This window comes from Phalacrocorax aristotelis, chromosome 4 (assembly GCF_949628215.1).
Source record: "Phalacrocorax aristotelis chromosome 4, bGulAri2.1, whole genome shotgun sequence".
Classification (NCBI taxonomy): Eukaryota; Metazoa; Chordata; class Aves; order Suliformes; family Phalacrocoracidae; genus Phalacrocorax; species Phalacrocorax aristotelis.
In genome coordinates this window covers 23,289,898-23,305,880 of record NC_134279.1, presented here as the reverse complement: position 1 = coordinate 23,305,880, position 15,983 = coordinate 23,289,898, and the positions used below count along the sequence as shown (strand labels likewise).

The following is a 15,983-nucleotide window of genomic DNA, read 5'->3' as shown; positions in this document are numbered from 1 at the left end:
TATCACAGAGCAGCTACGGTCCCCCTCAGTGAAGCTGCAACTCAGTTGCCATTCAAACTCCCAGTCTCAAATCCAGCAGATGAAACTGGTGGAGAATTATTTATCTTCCAAATGTGGAGATGTCTAGAGGGCTTGTGAAATAAGCACTCCCATAACTGCTGTAAACCACAGGAGATTCTACCCTCTAGTGGAAAAAAGGCAAAAATGCTAGTGTTTCATTCTCTTAAAAAAACCTACCTTCCCAACATTCCTTGAGACATGGCTTCTCCAGGCCCCTCGCTGGCTCCTTCCACCTCTAAGCCCTTTGAAATACAAGTAGCTTCAGTAGAGTCTTCACTTGTCCTGCAAAATCATCAGATCAGGATTATTCAACCCTTCTAGTTTTGCTCTTCTTAGCTCTATATAGCAGAGTCCATCTCATAGATTGTTCCATTTCATTGATCTACCCACAAAGGTTCATATTGTGCCTTGCTTTTCAACCTTTCAACATAACTAAGGGATCTGCACAGGAGTAAGCTGTAAATCAAAGCATGTTGTGAGATCCAACAGTATGTTCCTACTAAGGATCTGCAAGACTTCATAACATCAGACAGGCCACTCAGCTGTTTCATTGGTTTGCTCTCCACATTCACAAGAACATCAGTTCAAGGCTGTGTTCTGCTTACTCAATATCTACATATATGATAACAACACCGGATGTTTTTGGTAAGTGTACATTTAGCATTTGTGTCAACACCCCTGTGAAGCAACTCTACACAAATAGCAGCTCGGACCCATTGTGATTCCATCTGAGTCAGTACAAAACCAGATTTTGCTGCAAGCTACCATTTGTGAAGAATCTATACTAAAAAAAAAATAATGCTACAAACTGCGCTAAGCAGTGTGCCCATACCTAGCTCTAGGCTGGTTTCAATAAACACATGGTCTCTTTGGAAGCGATACTAGAATTATTTTTCTCCTCTTCTGTAGTGGCAACATGGTGAGAGATTTGTGAAGATCAAGGGATAAAATAGGCTCATTTACATTTCAGAGACTCCAGCTGGAAGTGTTTCCTCTCTGTTTAGCAGCAACACTGTTTACAACCCTGACATTAAGTTTTCTTATGCCTTATGTAAAGCATTAAAGAATTTCTGACCTTTATTTACTAAATTAATATTCTAATTAACACTGAAAGTTTTAGCCCAAGATAAGGAATTGTCTACTGAATCAAACCTAAGATTTTAAAGAGGTAATGACTAACAGTACTTTGGGATACAATAAACCAATACCTTTTCAGTCATAGGTACTGAAAAAAGTGCTCCACGAGGTACTTTCGTAAACACCAGCTTACAGGCAATGTTGTAAAGCATCTCCCTTGGATCATGATATTATGGAGCTGAAAGCCAGATTTCCTATGTTAGCCACACACAGGGTGAGGTTTTCAGGGAGCTCCAGTTGCAGTTAGGTACCTACAGACAAGTTCTAAAGCATCCAACAGCAAGCAGCTTCTCTGTCCCTTCCCTTTGCACAAAACACTGTTGCTGCCATCACTGCTGCATATGGCTGAGAGAGGAATCTCTCGCATGTTTTAGAGGCATGCAGCCAGCCAGCAGCAAGGACATGACCATACTTCCCTTCCCCAGAGCCCTCACACACAAACTGTAGAGTTGCAGGTCTGTTTGTGGTGGGCTGATAGGCACGATACCCCTTGATCCTTGTCTCCACTTGCTGAGATCTCTCATGGTCTCAGCACTCCTCCCATGATAGCCAGAAGGCAGGGCCAGTTTGTGGAAGCAACAAAGCAGTGGTAGGGCCTTAACTATAGTTCTGTGACTTGCAAAGTGTGTTGTATCTGCTACCATTTGTTTTTAAAATTCTCCTATCTCTCAGCAAAGATCTCAGGAGCTTTTTTCCTTCATCCAAATTTCTTTTTTGGGCATTTTCTATTATTACTTTCTGAAGTAAGGCCCGAGCTTATTTCAGCTCCTGAGGGAACCAGCTGCCCTCAGGAAACCAGGCAGTTCACTCATTTTCTCACTGTGGGAGGTGATGCTGCTTTTATAATGAGAGGTATACAGACAGGGAAGGACGTGTTTGTTACTTCTTTCCCCAGCTTTCCCCATAATCCCAGTTGAATTCTGAACACGTCTCCTTTATTCCTTGTCTTCTTTATGTTCCCTCACAACCTGGTTATAACAATCATAGTTAAAACCTAGAAGACCTGTGCAGGATTAAGTTGTTATGATTCCAGTTTGGTGACATTGGTCAGAACACCACACTCTGGTATGAGATAGGTAAGAGCTTAAGGAGATAAACCTGTGTTGTGCACAATCCAAAGAGCAACAGCCCTGCTGTGCTTTAAACAAAAAACACAAGTCCACAAAAAAACACACTCTAAAAAGCCTATGTACATTGCACTTCCCAGATAGTAGCATTCAGGACATCATGCTCACTTCCTTTGCTAGATACAGAAAAGAGGGCAAGACCAGACTGCTGTGAAGCAGACAAGAGTTTTCCTACTGACATCAGGACGAATCCAGCCTTTGAGCATCTTATTGCTTCTCTATTCTTTCTTATGTAACAATTGCAAGTACCAATAGCATTTTAATTTTGATTGGAATACTTAAAACTTTGTCTTTTCAATGAGTGATAACATCACCTACTTTTCCTAGGCAATGGCCCCCCTATGATGGGCATGTTTATTAATTAAAATTTCTCTTAATGTTCCTGGAAACGTTGCGTGATTAAGCTTTTTCTCAGAGTCAGAGTGAGTTTTCTAAGTAATCAAAAGGCACAAAAGCTGCATTTTCCTCATGCCGTGTTCATTACAAAGGCCTTCATTTAAAAAAATGCACCTTCCAGCTTGGAGTGTATGAGCAAACCCATTGAGACTAATAGGATTATTCCAAGCTGGTAAGGTGCATACTTATGTGTCTTTCTGAACCATAAATGAGATGTGATGTGATTGAAAAGACTCCAGAGAAAGCCCAGTTTGATCAGGTGTCATTTAAGGTACAATCAGACTCAAAACACGAAGTCCAGCCTGCATGGTAGAATCAAATGAGGGAGGCAAGTCACTCTCAAAGGAAGGCATGCTAGAAAGAATACGCACATTGGCATGTAGGATCACATGCCCTGTAAGGGGATGGCTTTTTTTTGAACCGTATAAAGTGTCTTCCAGAGAAGAGTTAGCTTGGATGATTCTTCCATGCCATCCAATATAAAAAGCCTGGGAAAGCCCTTACACATCAGCTACCCCAACTCCAGTTCAGCTCCCCATGCAATGTTTGTTTCCAGTCTTCCCCAGCAAGGCACCTTTCCAGTTAGACCATCCAAAAACACTGGAGAAATTTTCCAGAACAACTCAAATTGCAGATCTGTGGCATGCTCACCTCATACCGGCAAATTCAGAAAGAGCTATTGTTCTTAAATAAAAGGAAGCCTGCAGCAACATAAGTGCTAAGCTCAGGCCCTGCAGCGCTACTCCCTGAGCTCTGATCCAGCCAGCACTCTCCTGCTGTGCCTCAGCAAAAGCAGATGAAGATGTGGCTGTGAAGTCTGATGAATGTCCTGGGGCTAAAGTAGCTTTGCTGATGATTCATTAGCACATTTCTCTAAGTCAAGTGAAGTGCACAAGAAGTGTTGTCCTTCAGGCTGAGGTTCTCTGCAGCCACAGTGGTCAGTGTAAGGTCTGATGTCACTTCCCAGATTGGAGGAAGGATTTGGATTATGGTTTCCCAGAAGAAGAATCCAGCATTGGAAACTTTCTTATTCTCTCTCTGGCATTTTTTCTATGACATTTCCCATGCCCTGTACTCAGCTCTCCCAAAAAGGTATTGGCAACCTAGATATCCAACAGGACAATTAGCTAACCATTAATATACTTCTTAATTTAAGAATTCTATGCTTTTTAATGCCAATTCTAGTACTTGCAAGTGGGAACTAAAGCATGTTCTCAGACATTTTCATAAAGAGCATTGCAGGTATAAGATTTATATGCCATTGTGTTCAGTATGCTTAGGAAACAGATAATCCTATTCATCTAGCTTTGCTTTATCAACTTAAATAGATTCTCACATACCAGGTGTCTTCAGTATTTGAATATTGAAATTGCAAAGTGCATACATTATTAATGCTTCTAGGAATAGATCTAGCACTTCATAAAACAGAAGGAGTAAGATTTCAAGGTGGGGACACAACTTACTTTTAAGAGTAGTGAAAACCCATATTGAGGAGTCTAAAGCAGGTTAATTCTCCCCTGAATAAAAGAAGTAGCAAGATAAGCTACATAGAATATGGTACTATCCCAAACTACACTTTGATAAGAAGCCAAACATTTTATAGAAAACTCCATAGTTACAGCTAAACAAAAAGTACAGTACCCAGAAACATGAATGGAACCTCCTCACTAAGACACCCTACCTCCTCACTAAGACACCCTACCTCCTCACTAAGACATCCGGTTGGGCTACACTGGCTAGATCCCACACCCACAAAAGTTAACTTCCACCCAGTGGAATTTCTCCCCAGTACAAGGGAAAATTTATCAGAAGTCAGAATCAGGCTTTCTGTAGTGGCATAGGAAAGAAGCTGTTGCCTCTTGATAGGACCTTATGAAATTCTTCGGGTAACTGGAGTGATTAATTTCTCTTGGAGTCCAAGAAAAGGGCATCTCCTATATGACAGTCTTCCTAATGACAAGAAACCCAGTAACTCACCCTGTATGGAAACTCTACCTAACAATGTCACCAACTGTTGCTTTGCTCTTCCATGTAAGGATCTGTATCTCACCTAAAAGCTGTCACCTTCTACCTCCAACTTTATTCTAAGATAGCCAAGAAGTCATGGTGAATTATTTGGAGAAATAAAAGGCTGTACTCCGTAGTTTGTTTTAGTGCATTCAGTGCACAGTACATTTTATACTATAATACACACCTTAATAGGTAAGAACGTTTAAAACCACAAGCCAACTCTCCTGGGGGTGAATCCCATTAAGACCTTTCAGCAGTGTTATATATTATTGGAATAATTTGGTGTTTGTTGAAGTTGCATGGAAAACAAAACACAGCCCAAACAAGCTGTCCAGTGAGCAGTGAAACCAGTGAAAGTGGGTATCCTGCACCTATAGGATGGATGCCCCATGATAGTAACTCCTACACATCCCCCATACCTCTTTTTATCTTGGACAACCCTGCCTGGCAGAAGCTATTGAACACTGTGGATATTCTACAGCAAAACTCATGCAGATTACAGTATTCAGTACAAGCAAGCCACCAGTTGAGCTAGCTGTTGCCTAACAATTTCTAAGGGCTAAGTTTGGAGTCCTGCCCTCAGCAAAGCCAGTGATCTGCATAGCTCACCTCTTCCAGCCACCAGTTCTCATGGAGCACTTAAGAACACAATGACCTTAAATATTCCTCTTTCCAACCAAGCCAGGAGATTTTAAAATTATGGAAGCGTGTAATTGCCTGAGTCTTTCCCTTGGAAAACAGTTTAAAAAAATTCAGGACTAAAGAACTAGATACCAGCTACCTGAGAGCCTACTGACAACCATCATCTCCTACAAATCAAACTGTTCTGCCTTCACCATCTATTGATAGATACACATATTCACACACACATTAACTTCTAGTGGAATCTTTATTCTTCAGTCATACCTTTTCACTGTTGTTACGATATGAAACCTTCCATTTGTCTATGACTTAGAACACACAAGCTTCTAAAGTGAAAAACTACTTGCCTTTCCCGAACAGCAAAATATATTTGGAGTGAGCAACAGGAAAAATAATTCATGCATTTAGCAAATGATAACTGTGTCAGTTTTCTCTTATGGAAGAGAATAAAGTGTCTGAACAAAATCAGTCAGTCAAACAAAAAGGTTTATCGATTACAGGATTACTTCTCCTTTTTTTTTTTTTTTTTTTTTTTTCTTGTGACAGGATTTGGGGTTGGGGGAAAAAGCCCTGAGAGAATGGGGAGGGAACAACCAAGGCATTAAAACAGAAACAATAAAATAGAAAGGTAGGTGTATTACCAGAGCAAATAAGACATGGGATGATTTAGTGGGAGAAAAATTACAAGGGACAGTCAGCTTCTGTTACGGCAGCTCTGAAGGATTAGGAAAGAGTTTAAGGGCACCAGACGAGATGCTTCTGTGGCACCATTTCCCTGGAAGGACTGCGTATTGATGTGTCCCCACAGGCTATAAAATGCCTCCAAAGGGGTCTCTTCCATTGATACGAGAGAATGGATGATCTGTGTAGTAGGTTACCTTCACTATCTCAAACCATTTCCTTAAGTATTTTTAGAAAGAAAGACCAATTCCTTTTTTGTCCCTTCACTTTCCATGTCACATTCACTTTCCCTGAGTTGAAATGTGTCGTCAAGCATTGCCACTTCTCAGGAAAGGGGACTGCTCTATTTAAGTTCCCAGCAGTGCATAGGCCTAAGACATGAAGAAGGAACCAGCATTTTGTTGCCTGGCAACTCAAAATAAGTGTCAATAATAAGACGCACAGGGTAAAATATTCAAAAGCACCTACATGCTTTAGGAGCTTAAGATCCATTTGTGGAAATCACTTAGGAGTCTAAATTCTACTGAAGATTACTATTTGACTTCAGAATGTCTTTAAAAATTGCTTTTTAATTTCAGTTAGCGTTTGAAACATGGGCTGTGGGCTAGCAAAGAAACACGACTGGGAATATAGTAGGATTTTCCAAAGCATCTCATCTACTGTGCTTGCATATATCCCTTCAACTATTTATCTGCATCCTTTGTTTACAAATCTTTTCCTCCAGACTCCTTACTGGCAGAGATGGGTCTGAAAATTATATCCTCTTATCCTTGGAGTTGAATAGAGTTTATCTGTACAGCAAACTTTGGTTTGATTTTATTTTTTTTCTTTATAGCATGTATTGGTTGAAAGCAGAGGTTTAAGGAAGCTGAATATAGTCTGACATACCAATATATGACAGCTGGCTCCTGGTAAAACAATCCATCAGGTCCTTGCTTGTGCCCATTTGCAAAGATTGAAGAGGCAGTGATGAGTTTCCAAAACACAGCATGTGGCTTTAAAGCCACGAAATCTACTCTCTTGCTGTATATTCAGAGTGCTGCAGGCACGCAGGTATGTCAATTATTTTCCCAACCAGCTTGTGAAACAAACTGTAACCCCGGAGATGCTCTGACACGGTACCTACATGGTTCCTGCTACAGAGAGGACAGCCAGGAACATACTATATATTACCTTCCTACACACCAGTTTGTTTATAGCATAATTGGCAAAGCAGAGCTATTGCAAAAACAAAAATTAAGTATATGCAGATCAATTTCTCCCCCCAAACACAAAAATCTTTTTGCAGCCACGGAGGTGTGTGCAATACAACAGATTCAGTCAGCTGGGATGATCTACTCGAGTTCGCAGGCAACAGGTCCATCTGGGCATTGAGATGATAACATGGCATACGCTAGGCCGAGGGCAGAGACCCACGTCCCACACTTCAGGACTTGAGAATAAAGAGGTTAGCTAAGTATCTGACACCTACCCTGCCCACCTGGGAACTAAGGAACACATAAAACCTTGCTTTCTCTAATGTACCCACTTCACCTCTCCCTAACACTTGACCTAACAAGATAAAAAAAGCCAAGCATTTTAACCAGCTCTATCAATACCTGTCTTAGTTTAAAAACAGTTTACCTCACAATATGAGAGCAAGCTGGCCACATACATATATTACAATGGATGGCAAGAGTGGACAGCTAGTTAGAGACAGCTGTGCGCTTCCCACTGCCTGCCAAAGCAGACAAGTGATGGGATGGCAGCAACTACACCGCGAAAAATTTTTTTTCAATAGACTTATAACACGCTGTCCACGGCCCTGTGATTCTCACGTAGTTTATAAGAAGGATTTAGCTCACATTTAAGCCTACATCTTCAATGTTGTCCCAAAGGCAAAGGGGCTGGACACAACCATGGAAGTTTAACTAACAGTGGAGAAAACCCACAATATAATGCCAAGATTTTGCATAGTGTTCATGAAAGTACTCAGTTCTAGTGAATTTTCCTTCTCTTGCTGGAGCTGATAAACATATAACAATGCACCTTAAAAAAAAGAGCAAATCTCCTTCCCTATCCAGTCTGGCATCTACATACAGCTGCAAAGATAGATAGCGAGAAGGCTTAGACCCAGCTGGCAGAAAAGTCAGGTCTTTCAGCTCTGTATCTCTATTATATCAAATACAAACAGCATTAGCTCCTGGCTGTGCCAGTCCTTGGTAAATGCAAGTATTTGGATGGAGAAAGATTGGATAAATCTAAGCCTGGACATTGCTGGAGAAATTACAAGGAAGTAGGACAAAAGGAGGAGCCAGAAATAACTTTAAAAGCCCTGCTTTCACTATGTATCACCAGCGATTACATTTATCTCTCCTTTTCCATGTGCCTGATCTCAAGATCATTAGAAGCTGCTTTCTGAGCTCTTTATTGATGAGCCCTTCTACAGAGGACCAAGACATCACACTCAGCCTCAAATAGAGACAGGCAAGAACACCTGCCCAATTATTATCTAAGATTAGTTTAAAAACAAAGACTTGTGTGATGCTTCTTTCTTCACAGCTGCTGGAACCAACACCTTCCTACAGGGAACATCCCCAGGCACAGGTCAAGGAGAATAATTCGGGAAGAGCTGAGTAGCTCTTTTTTGCCTTTGTATTTGAAAATAAGGTATGTAACCTTCAACAATCCATTTGGGCTCAAAACACCTTCAATATTTAACAAGGCTGAATCTTTCTTCTTTAGACTTGCTTGCAGTGGTTTCTTACTCAATGCAGAAGCCAAGTAAAAGCAGCAGTCCTGGGGACAAGTTCTCCAGGGACTGCTCTTCCCTCTGGAAGACCACTTTGCCCTGCATGACCAGAGCAGGTGTGTTACCTAAAGAAGCTGACACTAACTCTTCATGCACCTGCTGGTTTTAGGGTAAGGACTGGCTTTAAATATAAAAGTTTTCTGGGCGGTTTGCCAATACCTATGAAAATCCCTGCTGAAGTTGGCTAGAAAGATCATGAGCTTCAACATGCTTAAGAAAAATGAACAGTTATTTTCAGACCACTTCCAAACTAATAATTTAGAGCTTAAAAAAATAGGCTCTGCCCAAATCCAAATCCTTAAAAATTAGCTAAGAGGGAAGCAAAATAGGGAAGGGTATTCACATTGAACTTCCATTTGAATGATCACAGAATGAGGAGGTTACAGACAGACTGACAAGTACCTGTTTTGCATCTAGTCTCAAACTAGAACTGCTTCATTTTCTGATACCCTGAACAGAGCTATAATCAAAAGATAAATATGATTTTGTAAGCAAATTGGTTTTTTTCAATATGGGTTTTCTTCCAGTTCCAAACTCTGACATCTTCTATGTGAAGAAAAGCCACAGTCCATACAATTGCTTGCACACACACTTTGCCACCTAGCACAGAACATGGGAAGCCTGGAAAATCCTGATTTCAGGGATGATTTTTGCCTTCCTCAGCACAAGCCAGTCAATCTCAAATCCCCACATTGCCAAGACCACAGATCCAAGAAGTCTGATTATTCATCAGGCTAATGGGAGTCCTAAAAAACCCCAGAAGTCCCCGCTAGGTTCTACCTGGCATAGGGAACCTAAATACTCTGGAAGCTGCTGTGATTGACTTCCACAGAGCTACTGAGCCTGGAGGTTTCAGCCAGATTGTCAAAAAATGGGTCTAGAAAGGACAATGACAGTGGCTGGAAAGTTTTGGTTTTTATAAAACTGAATGCTGAGAGGCTTCAGATGGGGATCCTCCTAACCAGCTCTAGATCTCATCTCAGAGGGTGTGTTGCTGTGACCAAGCAATTTACTTTCAGTTGTCTTCTAGTGGCTGTGAAGAGCAGCCTTCTCAGCACAAAGGGCCTAGGAAGACTGACACTGCTTGGACTCAGTTCAAAGACTACAAGAGTACAGAGACTCGGCTGTCTCCTACGTATGGTCTTTCCAGATTGCAGAAAGGCATGTTCCTCAAATAGCGTATGGGAAGTTGCTCATCTGCTGCTAAAGGTATTCTGTAAATTAGCAGCGAGCATCACTTCTCAGAGAAGCTGAGTACTAGCGCAGTGGGAAACTGTACTTGCAGAGCAACCAGGTGTTGGTCCAAATTCCTCTTCTTGAATGACTGAGGTGATCATGAATACTGTCATTTCCTTTCAATATTAAGTTAAAAAAATGAGAACATAGATGCCTTAACAAATTGTTCTGTGTTCCTTCAACTAAACTGAGAGTAACAAAAAGACAATAAAACATTGCTGTACTTTGCCATACAATTGCAAAACAAATAAATGAACAAAATTACTCTCTGGAAAGCCATATTGATCTATAAAGTTGCTTAAAGAGCTTCGAGGCAGCTTTATCAAAACAATGTTATCAACAGAAGTTCTTTCTAACTGCAAACTTCATACACAGAATTCCAAGTTCTCAGAGAAAAGAGCTGCCAAAAAAACAAGCAACAGATGTAATTCACATAACACTCTGGGATTGGCATCTGTGTTTTCTTTGGTTGCAAAATAAGATGGTCCCTTTTTCCTAAGGTAGGCATTTGACATTAGTTTGTCACCAGCAATGTCCTCATCTGCATTCTTCAGTATGACCAGATGTTACCTCTCATGCATTCCTGAAATAGAGCTTTCCAGTGTGAAACACCAGTTGGGGTTAATTCAAACTGACTTTCAGTCTGAGAAGTTTTATGAATTCTCAGGCTTTTCAGTAGGACACTCTACTGAGAATCCAGAACAGTATCTCCTAGGTAAACAACCAGCTTTACTCAAACTGGTGTGAGTCATTGGACCCCTGTGCACATTGGCTGACAGCTGTATTTTAAGATTGGGAAGTTTCACTTCGCTAGTGAGTCTCCTCTTCAGCAGGTCATTGCTAGCTCAGCATGACAGCCAAGATTAAGGAAACAGCAAAACCCCCTCAGAGGGGTCCAAAAGAAGTGTTTTCAGAAAAATGCCGTGAAACAGAACCAATACAGAAACCCTCAGAACAAACCTCACACTGTTTGCAGAAAGGACTAGCCCCTCATTGTTTACTGAAGAAATAAGTACCAATCTACTGATCTGTAAATATACAGAAGCTTTTCTTAAAAAGAAAAAAAAAATCCTTTGTATCTGCATGCCTCTAGTTGATCCCTACCCCTAGGGGATTAAACACATTTTTCTCAGTTACAGCCGCATGGTTTCACAATGAAAAGGAATTTAACAATAAAGTCACAATTCAGTGTTCCAGGCCAACAGTACAAGCAATCATGTAAGCAAGTGGTGTAAAACTGGAATTACGCCCTATAAGCCAGTTATTAATAGGAGACTTGTTACATGAAGAGGTGATTAAAGAGGTCAAAAAGTATTCTCGTCCATCCTTCTCATATTTTCAATTTACCTGAAAAACACAGCCTTTCCTTCACATCTATACTTGTAAATGCCTTTCCTCATATTATTTGGAAGTTAAAGGACCTTATTTACTTAATATTCAAAATGAGGGCTTTCTACAATATATGTACGTATATATGTATATATTTTCCCACTTAAATGGCAGCCTCTGAATTAGCAACTTTCTGCTCTGGGAAAGTGAAATGCTCACAGGACATATTCACATTTAACCTCCCAACCCACGAATTTTCAGGCTGAAGAGTAAGACTTAAACATAAGTGGTCTGAGAGGCTTCAAACATCCCTTACTTCATCTCTAGGCAAGAGGAGGTCTCTGCCTTGTTAGGACTCTGAGACATATTTTGGGAAGCATTAGAAGACCCCTCTCCAAACCTTTTGAAATATCCCTGTTGCAACTGTTTTTGAGGCTTCATTCAGTTACTTCAAAAGCCAAACCTTACTTAAACTCTGCTGTGTTTGAAGATATCAACATTTTATACCATTGACCTTTCATTCCCTCCTTTTCTTAGTATTAAATGCTTCTCAATCAGATTTAAATTTACTTCCAACGTCATCTAGACTAACAAAATTAGCTGCCATTGCCTTAACTTGATATTCAAGCACGAAGCTATTTTAATAAATGTCAACGAGCAAATTAAATATTTGAATTTTGATGTTGGTCTCCAGAAGCAGAAGAGATTTAATGCTCATCTGAGGAAAACCATGATTAACATTCAAGTCAGACCCAACCAACAAAACCTGCTGAGTGTTCAGCACTGACACATTCTTAGTGACTTTTGGAAGCGCTAGTCATAAGATCTGTTTGCGTATAAACATATGTGACAAAACTGACAAGCCAATCGTGTATAATTTAAATATTTGCAGATTACTACAATGTGGTTATCACTGAATTGGTGACATGGATGATGGTGCTATGGGAGCTGGGTTGGTGTTTATATAATGCAGGAGGCATTTGCCCTACCATGCAGGAGGCATTTGCCCTACCATGCAGGTCAAAGCTTGTGTGAGGTTGCTTTGCAGTAGTCAAGTTTTATACTTCATTTGACTGTGGCCAAATTCTGTTCAGGACATTGAAGAAAACAAGGCTTGACCTTAGCCTGCCTTTTTTCCTCATATGGGCCCTGCAACGCTTTATAGTAGCTTGGATACTTCTCCAGTATATGCCAGGTGGCAACATGTCCTATCTACCAACTATTTTTGACAGGCGTGCTCATGGTTATCCTGGCTTACCTGCACCCTTTGACAACTGGCATTCTAGTTACAGACTAGCTGTGTATAGAAGCAGTGCCTGTCCTGGCATTTTGGGTAGCCCACAGCCTGGTCAGAAGAAAAGCAGATTGCTGACACAGCAGAACACAGGCACCCGGCTCAGCTGCACTGGCCCATGTTACTTGGCCCACTTATCAAGTACAACAGTATGACACAGACCTGGCCGGAGAGACTAACATGACAGTACTCCAGGCACCACAACAGGAAGCCGGGATTCAGCAGGACACTGGCAGAGACAGGACTGCAGCTTTGACTTCCTCAGTCCTCCCCAGAAGGCCAACATTTCTCCGAGTGAGGGTCTGAAAACAAATTTGGGAAAGGCATGAATGGATCAACAGGGGACAGCAGGACATGGAAGGAAAGCACGTTTGGGGTGGAGTTTAACACATCGTGTTGTGTTTACAGACCTCACTGAATGAACAGCCTTTCTACTGCATTCTCTATATTATCCCGCCCTCATTAATCAGCAAGCTCCTCAAAATCAAGACAAAGAGATGTAGATTTGATCAGATCCTTGATTATCATTGATAGAAGAGTGCAAACAAACACACATCCCTGAGACAAGGGAAAATAAGGATGTGACTTATATTGTAAACAAACAAATAAGAGATGGGGCACTGCAGAAGCAGAATTCCATTTGTGAAGAAGTTAACAAGTAAAAAGAAAGCACTTCGCCTGGGAACCTTCATGACCAAGCCACATAATGCCAGTCATTTGCATGTTAATAAATTGCAGTCTGAAAGCAAAAACCTAATGAAAAAGGTTGAGCACAAGATGAGTACTGCCATCCAGAGTACCATTGTGCAAGTTAAAGGATTCCACACACCACTACCCCTCACCCCAAGCATTCCTGTATTAATGGCCTGGGGCCTTACTGTTGATTACTGCTGCTCCCAGGTAATCACTGGGGTAACGTTGTAGGAAGTAGCTGTGACAGTGAGAAGCCAGTGGACAGTGCTGCAGCCACAGACAAGCCCTTAGGAAGGCTAGTACGGAAATAACAAAAACCAAAATAAACTCAAGCCCTGGCGAACACCTGCACTTGAAAGAGGAAAGAAAAATCCTCCCAGCAAACTTGCTGTTTTGAATTCAACCCTGGTTATTAACATGATCACCCTGGATCTCAGTCACTGTAATTCACCATTCAAACAGAGCAGACATGTATACAGAGGGGAAGGAAATGCTATGGTGCAGCAAACATTTGCTTTCCATCCTCAGATAATCCTACCAACATGTCATTGAATTCAGTGTACCAGAAAATTCTAAATTTCCCATTAGAGCTAATATTGTGGGCTCTGGGGTCAACCTGTGCTCTCTGTTAAGAGACTGTAAATTCAAAGACTTCAGTGAAGTCATCTCAGATTTATGAAGGCACATTTGGCCTTGTGACTCCCTGAACTTAATGCCAATTGAGATAATTTTGTGCATTTAAAAAAAAAAAGAGAGAGAAGCTATGTTATGATCATTTCTACACCAATTTATTTGAAAAGAATCCCTGAAAAGTAGTCTTCAGAGAAAACTACTATTAAGACAGCACTAAAGGAGCTGAGAAATGAAAAAGAAAACAAAGAATTGAAGGATGCTCAATTAGGAGACGCTCTGGTACAGGCTTTGTTATGAGCTTCCATTGACAGAAACTATGGCATCTAACCAGTAGGGAAGGCCTTCTGAAAAAGTGGGGGATGGCAAAGCCAGAAAACAGAGGCAAACAGTTTTCCTACTAACTTTAATTCACTGTGCACGGTTTTAACTGAGATGCAAAGTCTAGGCAACGGTGTCTCCTAGCCTACCACAGTGAGAACTGTCCCACTGCTTCAGCCTCAAAAATAAGAGGAAACAAACTAAGGGAAAGACAACAGAAAACCACAAAAGAAGATGGAGAAAACATAGGCAATCTCTCATGCCATATGTCTGAACAGCCTCAGATCTATGCCCTCTGAGCAGTGCCACCAGGCCACCCTGACACACTACTTTTACTTCAGAAATGGAACACATGAAAACCACACGGGGCTACCATGTGGGAAGCATTAGGTTGGTTTCAGTGTGGTCTCTATGTCTTATACCAACACCTGATGTTACATTATATGAGTGCCACAGATACTACATTCATTCATTATCTCCCATGCCAAAAATTTGGAGCTTCCAGGCTGAGATGCCAGGAACCATGTGTTCAGGGTCCAGAACAGGGAACTACTAAGTTCCCCCAGACTGCAGGAGCCCCCACGATACCCTCACTCCTGCAGTAGTTCCCTGCCCAATGACTGTGGACCTTCTAGCTATAGCAATAACCAAGGTAGTAATCTTCATTTAACAGGTTGGCTACCCAGTCTGAGTGTAACAAAAATAACAAAGCCCCCTTGTCTTTAACTGGCTGTGTTGAGCTTGATCCCAGCACAAAACTATAAGGGATTAGAAGGGTCCAGGGAGTCTAAATTCAGCATCCTCCTGGACACTAATAAATTAAAAAGATAATATCTCAAAGCTTTCTGATTTTGACTAACCAAAACATTGCAAAGTGCATTCCCATCTATTTAGTTTATAAGCACTGCATTTAAGACTCCTTGAAACTCATGTGTCTTTTCAAATGAACTCAGCTATATAATAATCTGCTGCTGGGAAATCTCACGATGTCCTGGACCAAGGATATGACAAGCAGGTATTTGAAATGGAGCTCAGGGTCCTGACTGCTTGCATACCAAAGAACTATGAACTACCTACCATTGGTTAATTTTTTAAACTTGTAATAGTTTGCATATGAATATTTTCTTGACAGAGGAAAGCATTCCTGGGCAGCATGTTTAATACAATTGAGTTTATTGATTTGTGATGTTATTCTCCTTCTTTGTGCACTAAGCTTCTCTCCCTGCTGATGCATTACCTCCCCATGGACAATGCCCACTGAGTGCATAAAGCTGTGATTCAAGGTACTTGATAAATGTTGGCTTGATTCCAGGATATTTGGTTGAAACACCTCCCACATGAAAATAATTTGTATCCTTTTCTGATGCCAGAAAAAGATCTGTTACTGTGGAAGCTGAAGTGGAGCCAACAGATACATCCACTTCAGCTTAAGGACACAAAGAGTAAGGTTAGATAGCTGTTCATTTTGAGAAAAACAAAAAATCTTTGGACCTACTTTTTCTTGAGATCTTCTTAGCACTTTCCGGGTGCGGCCAGCAACAGACCTATTCAATAGGATGTAACACATTTTGGTGGGGTACTCACACACATGTGTGCACAAGTTGCAGGATTGGTATCAGTCCCTTCTGACTTTATC

At 41.1% G+C, this 15,983-nt stretch overlaps 1 long non-coding RNA gene across 1 annotated transcript in view; it reads right to left on the bottom strand.

The window, feature by feature from the left end:
- Window positions 1–236: 236 nt before the first annotated feature.
- Window positions 237–15,983, bottom strand: part of LOC142056185 (uncharacterized) — a 51,097-nt gene continuing 35,350 nt past the window's right edge. Inside the window, exon 4 of the long non-coding RNA XR_012660252.1 lies at window positions 237–342. This is a non-coding gene — a long non-coding RNA (uncharacterized LOC142056185). The remainder of the gene's footprint in view (window positions 343–15,983) is intronic.